General features: G+C 32.3%; 1 pseudogene; it reads right to left on the bottom strand.

Annotated features, from left to right (window-relative positions):
* Positions 1 to 10254: 10254 nt before the first annotated feature.
* Positions 10255 to 11359, bottom strand: LOC130509727 (squamosa promoter-binding-like protein 13A; annotated as a pseudogene).
* Between the last annotated feature and the right edge of the window lie 809 nt (positions 11360 to 12168).

Below are 12168 nucleotides of genomic sequence, written 5' to 3'. Positions count from 1 at the left end.
GAAGACCAATCACAAAGCGAGACATGATAACAGGTGGACTAAGTTGCCACGTAAGCATCCCAGAATATATTGGGCTCTTAATCAGTTTATGGCTCAGGTCCGTTAGGGATGCCCATCAGTAAACCCCTGATTGGAGTTCACAACATTAATATTTTATTCTTTTATTCTTTTTTCGTTTGATATATTTTTTTTTTAAAATAAAAAAAAATATTGACTTATAGTAGACTGCCACGTCGCGTGGGGCACAGTTATGAAACGGTATCACGCGGAAGAGGCGAAGAGAGAAGAGTTCATTGGTTTTGTATTTTTTTATTACTTTTTTTCTAGGAACACGTGTGAACTTTTCACAAGAACTTTCAATGCACATGTCCTTACACCTATGCTAGCAACCAATTTTTCTTGACTCTATATACGACTAATTTCTATTCCCAAGTCGGTCTGCTATAATTCAATTTTGGATTGATAATTTTTTTTTTTTATCATCTGGTAGATTAAGATTAGATCAAACAAAGTTTACAAACAAAGCCGGCAAGGACATTGCCTATCCTTCCGGAGTTAAAGGCCAGCGAGATAACATGTATCACCCGGAGACAAAAGATGGATAAAACATAAACTCTTACAGCTAACAAAGACGAGAGGCAGGATAGTAAAACATAACTCCAGGATAGGAGTGCTCAACCTAACGAGGATTCATCCACAATTAGCACAAGATGAGAAGAGCAACGAGATAGACATGAAGCACACAGACATCACCAACACATAAACTGAATCGAGAGAAGTTAGACCTTGAACGGATTCTCCACGCGCCTCATACGCACTACCACCCCACAGCGAAGCGTTTAAAAGCTTCTAGAATACGTCTTATTCACAGCCGGTAACAGGATAAAAACCACACCAAATCCAGGACTATCGATCACACTATCAACTCGATGGCAATCGACTAACAAAGGAGCATTCACTCCAATAAACAACTATCTCCTTCCAATCCTCTCAAAATTAAGGCTGGACTCGCCAAAAGTTCTTACCATCACCGATGAGCAACCACTGAGACGAGCCGTTGACTCCAAAGAACAGAAGCAGCACTCCGAATCCCAAGCAAGACGCCAAGGTACGTCCGCAGCTAAACCTTACGCATCCCTCCACACTGACCACTATTGCTTGTCCCAGAGCAGATCTAGAGAGAAAACGATCTACTTTTGAGGCCATAATCACCGACTCCAACCACCACGACCCACTCCCCCATCCTCGGTGTGAATCCACCGACAAAACCCTAATGCAGATCCAAGACCATATTGAATGGGGAAAGAGAGACAGGTGAAAAAGTGAAGGAAACAACAAAGGGTGAAGAGAGAGGAGGCTCCGGCACCGAACGCGCGCTCACGCGCCGCCGGACCGGAGCGACTGTGTATTTTTTTTTTCTTCTGGCGAAGGTCTAGGAGAGAGACGAGACACGTTTTCTTTTGATAATTTGTTTTTTCTTGGATTGATAATTTTTTTGTCATAAAAAATACACAACTCATATTGACTCTCCGAACAAACTGCTAATTCTGCAAAATCCATGTGAATGACAGCCACGCTAGCTACCAATTTTTCTCGTCTCTATATACGACATTTCTATTCCCACGTCGGTAATAAACAATTTTTTTTGCCTCTATCTTAATATTTATAGACAAAATAATATTACATATAAATTTGACTATACTTCATATATTTTAGATATTTAATTTTGATTATTTGTATATATTTTCAGGTATTTTGGACTTTTCGAACACTGATTTATTATAATATTACAATTATGAAAAAATTATATATGCGATTCGTCAACCGAAAATATTATCTGTCTTATAAAAATCTACGCCTAATTGCATTACCTGAACCGTATTATAAAGATCCATACTAGATTTAGTTATACTTAAACTTTTCTTCTATTGTGTGCATAATTATATAATAAATTGCTCTTCCTAGTCCTTAAAACTTGGATCTCCTCTAATCTGTAAAAAAAATGTATAGTCTTGGATTTGAACCCCATATATAAAAATGTTTAAACCTTTATTATGCTATGGTGCTATATTGACGAGTCCATATTCTCATTCAATTCAGAAAAGTTACTCTTGGCCACGGATGCCCTCACCGCAATATTTCACGTTCATTAATGTTTTGAGAGGAATTGCATTCCTCATTCCTCAACATTTACCACAAAAAGTTTCTGTGGTTTCTTTTGTCTCGAATATGTTATTTTTTCTCTTGCACTAAATATGATGGATGGGATGACACTTTAGAAAATTCGCCAAGACATTTATCAAGGTTGGAATTCGGATATCAATTTGGTTCAGTTGTCTATTCGGGGTTAAAGATTCCATTCTCACTCTGATAATTTTAAATTTTGGTCTGTGTTCGGTTCAGATCTTTACCAGTTTAGATAACCCATTTATTTTTTTTACAATTTAAAAATTCATTTTACAGTTTAAATTTCTCAAAATATATAAACAAATTACTATTACATATAAATTTGAGTATACTTTAGCTATTTCAGAAATTTAATTTTGACCCCTTGTATATATTTTCAAGTATTTTGGACAATTTAAAAATATCTTATATATTTTAGATTTTTTTAATATACATTAACTTTAAAAATAATTAATATATTTAGGTATAAAAACTTATTTTCGATACATTAGAGTACCTAAATTATTTCGGTTCGGCTCGAATTTGGTTTGATTCTCAAAATACTAAAATTTTGAATTTGTTCGAATATTTAATTGTTGTGAATGCAAACAAAGTCCAACATTGTAAGTTTAGACAAATAATGTCTAGTATATAAAGGGATGTCCAACTCGGATTAGTACGAGGCATTTTGAGAAAGAGACCAAAATCAAATCCATGCGAGTTTTGCTTTCGGGCCCAAATTAGACAATATCGTACTAATCAGACAATGTAGAGTTGGACATGGATTTGTAAAAACCCAACAATTGGTATCAGAACAGGGATAACGAATATCTGCAAGAAGACCAAAATATCCTTCAAGTTCGAAGAGGCTCCACTTCCATTGGAAGGACGGGTGCGTTGCAGAGGCCAGTCAAAGATCCTAGAAGCTTCGGTTGTGGGAAGAGAATCTTCAAGGTGACTTCGCGATTAAGTGGTGTCGGAGACTTATATCGAAAGTTTCTCCCTAACGACGAACAAGATTAGGTAGATATTCCTAATGGTGCTGTAAATATTAGGTGGTGAATGTCCTAGTGGTGCAGTAAGGGTTAGGTGGATAAATCTTAATGGTGTAACAAGGGTTAGCTGAAGAGTCATGTTGGTGACTACGGCGGTACAAGACGTATACCAGGTTTCGCTGGAAGTTGGAAACTAAGGGTTCATGTGGTACTTGGTTTGAGAAGAAGTTTGTTGTGAATGCAAACAAAGTCTCATATTAGAAGTTTAGACAAATAATGTCTAGTATATAAAGGGATGTCCAACTCTGATTAGTACAGAGCCTTTTGGGAAGGCACTCAAAACCAAATCCATGCGGACTTTGCTTTCGGGCCCAAAGTAGAAAATATCGTACTAATCAGATAATGTAAAGTTGAACATGGGTTAGTAAAACCCAACATTAATCAATTTTGGTCAGATTCTGAACTAGTTTTCGAATCGGGGTCGTCTCGACTCTTCCGATTTGGAATTTTTTTGTCCAGCCCTAACATTTACCCCAAAAATTTCATGTTTTTTTTTGTTTTTATTTCTTCATTTGTGCAAGAATTTATTGGTAGGACATTTGACAATAGTATAGCCACAAAAGTGCTATAATTTTTATTTCGGCTTATTTTAATTTTACTATATGTACTCAAAGTTATTGGTGAAATGTTTTGGGTATAGTTACCACGAAATTGCTACGATTTGAAACCATAGCAACATCTATCTTATTAAAACAGAAACATTACAACTTCTTCTAGGTGGATTTTAAAGTTGGACCTTATGTAATTAATGCTATATTAATTTACTTATTATTAGATATGCCTTTTTATAAATAACTAATATCAACCATTACCATAGTTTTTCACTTCTTACCTTATTATTATATCCACTACGCATGTTTCTTTATATTGCATATATTTTACTATAAGGTAGATACATCCACTAGAATATTATACTATAAGATAGATTATTAATAATACATCCACTAACATATAATACTATACGACAGATTACTAATAATACAATATATTATCTGTATTTATTAACTTGCATCTATCAATATTAACAATACTATGAAGACGACTAACTCTATTCTTTGAACCTATAAACCATGATATACTAATTTATAACAAAAAAATATATTACTGTTACAAATTAATTTTTATAAAAATTATTTATAGCAGCAATTTGTTATATAAGATAGATCCAAATCTTTTTTTTTCCTGTTCAGAAAAAAAGAAACGTACGAATATATACCATTAAGTTAGCCAAAAATCTTCCGAATAAATAGTAAATCTCACCAACCCAAAAAAATGAATTAAAAATATAACAAAAGATATTATGTTTGAAATTTAGCTCACTTGGTCGGGTATAAATCTGTTCATTTCAGGTATGAGTTCTTCGAATTCTCAACATTTGGATCTAAGTAGGTATTTGATTTTTTTTGTTCGGATCGATTTTTTTTGTTCCGGATCATTCTAACTTTTTATATTATAAATCTTAAATAATATATAACATGTATATAAAATATGTGAATCAAAAGATAAATCCGCGCAGGCGCGCGGGTCATGATCTAGTTTAACATTATTTTATTTGAAATATATTTGGTCTCAAGTAAATCGTAGGAAATTGTAGCATATTTTTGATAGGGATTGGCAGATTGCTACAACTTTTCAGCGGAATTTCCATGGTATAATCGGTGCTTATTCTTTGACATATTGTTTTTCGTAGCAAATCATATCCTTTTTACATGAATTGATATGTTTCTTACGTTGAAAATCTTTCACATAGTTTTCATGATATAATTGTGGCTATTCTTTGCCACATTTTATTTCCTAGAAAATTTGTAGCACTTTTGCCATGAATTTTCCACGAAATGACAAGGTTCTCGTTTTGTGACTATTCCATGTTAATTTTTTGATTTTCTTGACTTTTCTATGGAATTGTGGTGGTAGTTTCCGTGGTTATATCTGTGTTTTGTACAAATGTGTTTTTTAACATGCTCTCGTAAAATAGAGGAAGTTTCGTCACTCCAATTTTGGAACAAGCTTGATGAAACTTGGACCGAGCTAAAGGTTTTGGTTAATCACTACAAAGAAAACATATTGTTTCCTACGAATGATTTTGTCAAAAATCTATCAGAATAAATCAGTTTCGACAAATTTCCAAGAAAAAAATCGTCGGTTCTGTCTCGTCAAAAAAAATTCATCAGAATTTTGTCGGGTGGTCTGACGAATTTCTAACGAAATTCTAACTGACAAAATTCCGACGGAAAAGTTTGCGAAGAAATTCTGACAAAAATGTTTTCGACGAAATTCCAACAAACATAATTTTGAGTGCATATTTTATTTATTTTATTTAAAATATAATAATTAAATTAATTAATTAAAATAAATTTACATATCTTGTATAATAAATATTTTTAAATCTTTATATATAAATAAAATTAAATTTTAAATTAGAAAAAGATTTTCATAATATAATTATTTTTAAAATCATTGATAATAAACGTTTTATAAGTTTTTTAAAACATAAAGCGTTTTATAAATTGAAGATATTTTGAGACAAAGCGAATTTTTTTTTTATAAATTCTATTAAAAAAATATTAATTGAAACATTTTTCTAAAAATTTATAAACATGTTTAATTAAATTAAAAAAGAGATTTATTTTATAAATTGAAAACATTTTTAAAAGTCTAAAAAAGTTTTTTTTTTTAAAAAAAAAACTTACACGTTTAATAAATTACAACAAACATAATTTTTTTATAAAACTTAAACGTTTTATAAAAGCTTAAAACATTTTATAAAAGCTTAAAACATTTTTATAAAATCACAAAATGAGTTAAAACAACAACAAACTTATAGAACATAAAAAAAAATTTGAAATCCTAAATCTAACATGAAAAATCCTAAAACTAACAATTCTAACACAAATTTAACATTATATATCCTATATTAACCAACCTAACTCATTTCTAACACTCAATCCCTAAAACACATCAATTCTAACCTAACACATATACAAACTAACATATATCGTTATTGAAAGGATGATAAAAGGCTAACATGATTTAAGGGGAGTTTTGAAGAAGGATTTGTGGCTGTTTTCAGCTGTTTTTCATCTGAGAGAGAGAGAGAGAGAGAGAGAGAGAGAGAGAGAGAGATAATAGAGAGAGCTTAGAGAGAGAAAAAAAGAGTTGAAATGAAAAACAAGAATTTTTCCTGTTTAAATGTTTAAAAATTCGGATGGATTGTGTTTGTCGGAATTCCGTTGGAGTTTTTCTATTTTGGTGCTTCACGAAAAGTTACACGGTTTTTTCCGGAAAATTTTCAATTTCCGACGCATATACCATTTACGTGGGAAATTTGTCGGAATATACCACTTTCGCCGGATATCCATCGAAATATACTATATCCGTCGGAAATTCGTTAGAAACATATTTGTCAGAAATTTCTAACGAATTAGATATTGGGGTTTCAAAACATTAGCTAAAACAGACTGATAATAGCCATTGATAATAAATTGATGATCTTTAAGGGTTTATAATCTTCATAATGTTTGAAAACACTTGAAAGCACACAAAATTCAAGATTTTAGATGGATACATTGCGAGAATATCCCCTATATATTAAAAAGAAAGCATTTAAAATATGTAACCTCAATTTTGTATTAATTAAAAAGAGACTACATCTTATGTGGCACACAATTAAGTACTCAATTAATCCTATGTGACAGCATAATATTCAATTGGAAAACTGGTTGGTCCACATTCGATTTATATTTTTTGCTAAAAAACATTAACTATAAACTATAGTGTATTAGCTAAAGCAAAGTATTGAATCGTACGATGGAACGTTTCGTCTCTCAATATTAAAAAAATGCAATCTACCAATTGATGATACAAAATGAAACATTAACAAAAACAAAACTTAAAAAACTAAACACTATGGATATATGTTCACCGTTAATATGAGGTTTACTTTTGTAATAAGACCATTATTGGAAAAACTCAGTCAGTCAAACATTTAAACAAGTTTAATATCTCCTAATTACTTGATGATTTCGAACAAAAAGGGGTATTAGCATATTATGAATCTTGCTGATATTGGTTATAAATTTATACATTAAGCTTTTATACACAATACTTTTGAGTTCGTATCAGTATCACAAACATATAATCAAGAATCTCTTAAAGCTGTAGAGTGGAGAATATATTGTTCTGTTACATTTTTATTATGTAAATTATTTGTAGCTAATGTGCACAATTGTCATGATGCACGAAAAAATTTAAGCTTAAACTTTAAGATAATATTCAGCTAAGTGTCATGATGTACAAAAGTTTTGAGTGTTAAACCTTGGCATTGCATACTTCGAACCATTAAAGGTATTATTACTATGAGCGACGACAATATTATAGTTATGTTTTCGGAAAGTGTGAAGTATATGGTATCTTGACTTGATTTTTTTAAATAGTGAAGAAACTCAATATATATTGCTGAACAAGTTTACATATGTCATTAATTACTATATTAATTTAAACACACATTTAATAAATTTGAATCTATAACCTGCCAATAATTTGTATTTCTTCTTTATCAAGCAAAACTTAATATGGAAACAAATTAATTAGAAATAATACACTAAATATTTCATGAATTTAATTTGTGTATATTTTAGTGTCAATAATATCCATTGTAGCTTTAATTATTTATTCAGAAACCATTGATACTATGACTATATATACAGTGTTGAGGAGAATTAAAAAAACAAATAAATATCAGATCTGATCATTTCTAAATTTTAGATCTCTACAAGTTAAAAAAAAACAAGTATAATAAACATGAAGCTATTGATTATCCAAGCCATACATAAACTGTATAGAGAAAATGAGATCGTCAATACTTTGGGATTTGATATAAATCAAAGATTTTTGTTCAGCTGTCAAAAACAAAGTTCAGAAAAAGAGATTGAAGAATATCTCTTCTGAACCGATGAAATGAGGAGAGCAAGAGATAAACCATAGTTGGAAAATTCAAATAAAAAGTCACATATGTTTATTTCAGAATTTTATCTGTTTTAAGAGTATTCATTTTATTTGGCCCATAAAAAAAGTTTGATAATAGGATCTTATAAATTTTGTTGGTATGCCCCATACAGAACCACACTTATAATTGATGTCTAACTTTAAAGGCTAGCCCAGTATGTAGTTGTTTTTTTTTATAATATTTTCATTTTTAATTTTATGTAAATTGTGAAACTATGAATGTAAAAATTTTAAGCCTAAATTGACCATGCCTTGATAAATTCAAAATATTTTTTGTCGACAATTACAATTACAAATGGTTTCCACCCAACATATAGATGATTATATAAAACACACACACAATTATATAGATATCAAAATAAAATCCAACACATATAAATATTTAATATGTCAATACTATATGTTTTGAAATTTTAAATATTTAACCTCACCCTGCGCAAAACGCAGGTCTTATCCTAGTATATAATAAAGCTTTAAATAATTGAGGTATTATTAACACAGATCATATTTATTACTTAATATATATCATGGTGATCTTGTAAGTATCTGGTTTATTATTTATTTTGAATACTTTATATCTTTTTTTAACGCTGATTTATTATGACATTGCAACTATGAGAAAATTACATTTGAAAACATAAACCTCAAATTTATATATATCGTTTAATTTTTTAGGAATCATTTGTTATTTCGTCGATTTATTTTACAAAAGAAAATTCATTGAAATATTTCTTATAAATATTTGACGACGAAGGCTGCTACAGTAAAAAATAGTAAAATTTCATATTCCTCAGAAATTCGTTAGAATTCTTCAGAAAATTTCCGACGCAATATTTTTTCCGTCAGAAATTTGGTTAGAAATTAGTATGTTTACTTATAGTAAATGCTTATGCTAGTTGGTCATGAGTGAAGACATGTAAGGACAGTAAAGATTACAAATTTAATGATATTTCTAACAAAATGTAGTCGAGTGGGACGTGCTTCATTTGGAGTGAAAAACTGGGTTTTCCACACTGAGTATACAGAGGAGATAATACGTAGATATAGAGAAAGATAGGGTATTCTAAAAAGTTATTGACCATTGAGTCCTTTACATAAAGAGACTTAGACTGTTTCGTTAATATATTCAACCACATGACGGTTCCAAATTTCAATCACTTCGATCTGTTTTTCCAAAAATTTTTAGAGTTCTGTTTTTAATGCAATGGATGAAATTTGCGCCATGCTGCATAGGTTACATAAAGACTTTATCTACCTTAACTTGGTGCTGGACCAATACACCGGGGAAAAACGGCTTATTCATGCCCGAACTATGAGTTTTTGGGAAAAACATACCTACACTTTTTTTTGTGCGAATACATATCCGAAATATACAAATTTGAATTACATACCCGAACTTATAAAATCCACGCTAATTCATACATCGACCTGCCATTAACACTGTTTATTATAGTTAATGGTGCTGACTGTGATGATTATGTGGCTGATTAGTCAGTTTTATATACAAACGGGTCGTATAAAAGAACAAAATATAATGGGTTAGTGGTTTTAAATTTTATGGGCCAAATATGATAACTATTTTGGGTAAATATTAAATTGTTCGGGCCATTGTTATATCACAACATCGGTAATTATCATATTCGATCCATAAGATTTAAAATTTAGCCCATTATAATATGTTCTTTTATACATCATATTTGTGTGAAGCTGACTAATCAGCCACATAATCATCCTAATCAGTGCCATTACTATAATTAAACAGTGTTAATATTGATGTATGAATTAGCGTGGATTTTATAAGTTCGGGTATGTAATTCAAAGTTTATATAGTTCAGACATGTATTCGCACAAGAAAAAGTATAGATATGTTTTTTCCAAAAACTCATAGTTCGGGTATGAATAAGCCGTTTATACACCATCAATTCATCATTTAACAAGATAAAAGAACATTGAAAAATTAGAGAGAAAGAGAAGAGAATAGAGAAAGAGGCACATACCACACATTTCTGATTCTATCTATCTACTTGTACTACTCCCAGTGAAACGGGAACGTTTGCGAAGAGCCACAATCTCATTACGGATATAACCGACCCATCAGAGACTGCACTCGCATTCTAAAACAATCCGGACTGGTTAAAAACCGTCTCTACTGTTTCTTGGGAAAAGGAAGTAGTGGCTGAAGCAAATGAGGTGTTGATGAGGAAGATGGTGACAGAAGAGAGAGAGCACAATCAGAGTCGTGGACGCAACTCGTCATTCTCTCACACACAAGAATGCTGTTCTCGAGCTCACTTCTTCTTGCAAGAAAGGGAACTGTTTCCCTCTGCTTTTAGAGAAGAAGTTTCTGGGAAATAATGTCAGGCTTTATCTGGTTCTCTCCGTAACTCGAACCACTGGCCATAGCTAAGCTCACAAGACCGTTTCCCCAGCTGCTCGGGGTCCCAACAGATGTAGTTGGAAAACACATGTGAAGCGATACGGTCGGGCTGAGGCTTCCGTCTTCTACGATTGTGTCCATCAAGACGTTTCCTACAACTTCTCTTCCCTTCATCAAACTCTTCCAAAGCATAAACCTACATATACACATATGTTAATCTTATCATTACACAAACGCCATGTTAAAATATCCAACATATCTTACAGTTTACCTGCTGCATTGTGTTGAAAAACCTCTGTTATCACCACTGATTGTAACCCACAGGAGTTTTAGAATGGACATCACAGACCTTATGTCTTTTATGATACTCTCTTACAGTTACTAAAATCAGAATCACATCCATCAACAAGACAAAGCGGGATCTGGTTGTTCCCAGTAGCATTCCCTCTTGTCCTTTTGGACGAACCAGAGCTTCTTGAAGCTTCTGGTTTCGCCAAGGCTGCCAAGGCGGTATTACTCTCTTCACTTTTGACATGTCACTTGCTCTGTATTACGAAACGCAGAGGAGGAGTTTACTATGTTCCTTCCTAGTTTTCAGATCAGAATGAGAACTCTCCTTTTGGCTCCAGTCTTGGTGATGATGATGATGACGGACCACCAAATGAGAACCGGAGGCATCTATTGGAGTTAAATCCGGTACTATTTTCCTCGAAATCGGGGAAAGAAACCGGAGCTGAGTCTTGAAGTTCCAGTCCATTTGAAGAATAGATTGTCTTTCTTTTTCTTCTTATCACTCTATAAAAGAAACCACCAATCTCAAGATAACACAATTATTATTTCCCAATTTTCTATTTTTGACTAAAAATTATTACAATTACCAAAGAAGGGCAGCTTGTTGTACTGAAAAAGGAAATGGGGAGTGCAGAAATGTACAACTAGAACAGATCCCACTACTATATAGATGTTCTTGCTGATCACTGCTCTCTTATCATCCAGACGAGCCAGACTTTGTACCCTTAACTCCTCCAGGATAACCAATGAAGATGCCCTTCTTGGCTCTAGGTTTCAATTTCCCATCATCTGAATGGTAGTAGCAAATGCATTCGAACCTTCTCAGATGATCCAACTTCAATACAATATTAGACCATACCTCTTCAGGAACCTTGTCTTCGATAGGCATATGATTTTGATCTGTTTATCAAGTAGACCGCAGTATTTACAGCTTCAGCCCAAAATACCTTTGGCAAACCACTTTCACTCAAGAGACTTTTACTCTTTCAAGTATTGTTCTGTTCATCCTCTCCACAACACCATTCTGTTGTGGGAGTGTAAGGAATAGTTTTGTGGCTCCCTATTCCATTTGCTTGAAACACCAACCCATCAAACTCCTTATGTGCAGAATTCCAAACCGTTGTCCGTTCTGAGCTTCTTTACTTTCAAACCGGTCTGATTCTCAACTAACAGTTTCCATTCACAAACTTCTCAAAAACTTGATCTTTCGTATTAAGAAAACAACACCAGACTTTTCTTGAGAAATCATCTATCAAGCTCAGAAAGTAATGACAT

Source organism: Raphanus sativus, chromosome 3 (genome assembly GCF_000801105.2).
Source record: "Raphanus sativus cultivar WK10039 chromosome 3, ASM80110v3, whole genome shotgun sequence".
NCBI classification, from domain to species: domain Eukaryota; kingdom Viridiplantae; phylum Streptophyta; class Magnoliopsida; order Brassicales; family Brassicaceae; genus Raphanus; species Raphanus sativus.
This window is presented reverse-complemented; position numbering and strand designations above follow the sequence as displayed.